Consider the following 802-nt stretch of genomic DNA (forward strand, 5'->3'; position numbering starts at 1 on the left):
ATATGTATATATATATGTATATATCATTGTTTACATATTCATAATGGTAACTAACACCAAAGATTCAGAACTGAAGTATATAACATAAAATAGGAAGGAAAGTCAGTCCTCGAACAACAACAACAAAAAAATAGAGGCAAAACCCACGAAAGCCAATCAAAATAAAGAAAATAGAAACGCAAGGACAAGGAAGCAATGGAAACATCGAGAAACCAGAAAGCAAAAGGTAAAATGACTATAAGAAGACCTCATATTTCAATAATGCAAATGGACTGAACTCACCAATAAAAAGGCACAGAGTTGCAGAATGGATCAAAAAACAAAACCTAACCATATGCTGCCTTCAGGAGACACATCTCAGATCCAAAGAAAAATATAGACTCAAAGTGAAAGAGTGGAAAATGATATCTCAAGCAAATGGCATTCAGAGAAAAGCGGGAGTAGCGGTACTAAATCAGATGAAATAAACTTCAAAATAAAAAAGATAAAGAAAGATACTGAGGTACACTTCATAATGATAAAGGGAATTATGAACTAAAAAGACATAACACTTATTAATATTTATGCTCCCAATCAGGGAGCCCCGAAATATGTAAAGCAATTATTAACGAAACAGACCAAAACACTATTGTAGTAGGGGACTTAAATACCCCACTGTCGGTTATGGGCAGATATTCCAAACAGAAATCAATAAGGAAATAACATCTTTAAATGACACATTAGACCAACTGGACATAATTGACATTTACAGAGCCTTCCATCTCAAAACAGCTGCTTATACATTCTTCTCTAGTGCACATGG

Source organism: Pteropus vampyrus, unplaced genomic scaffold (genome assembly GCF_000151845.1).
Source record: "Pteropus vampyrus isolate Shadow unplaced genomic scaffold, Pvam_2.0 Scaffold473, whole genome shotgun sequence".
Lineage (NCBI taxonomy): Eukaryota > Metazoa > Chordata > Mammalia > Chiroptera > Pteropodidae > Pteropus > Pteropus vampyrus.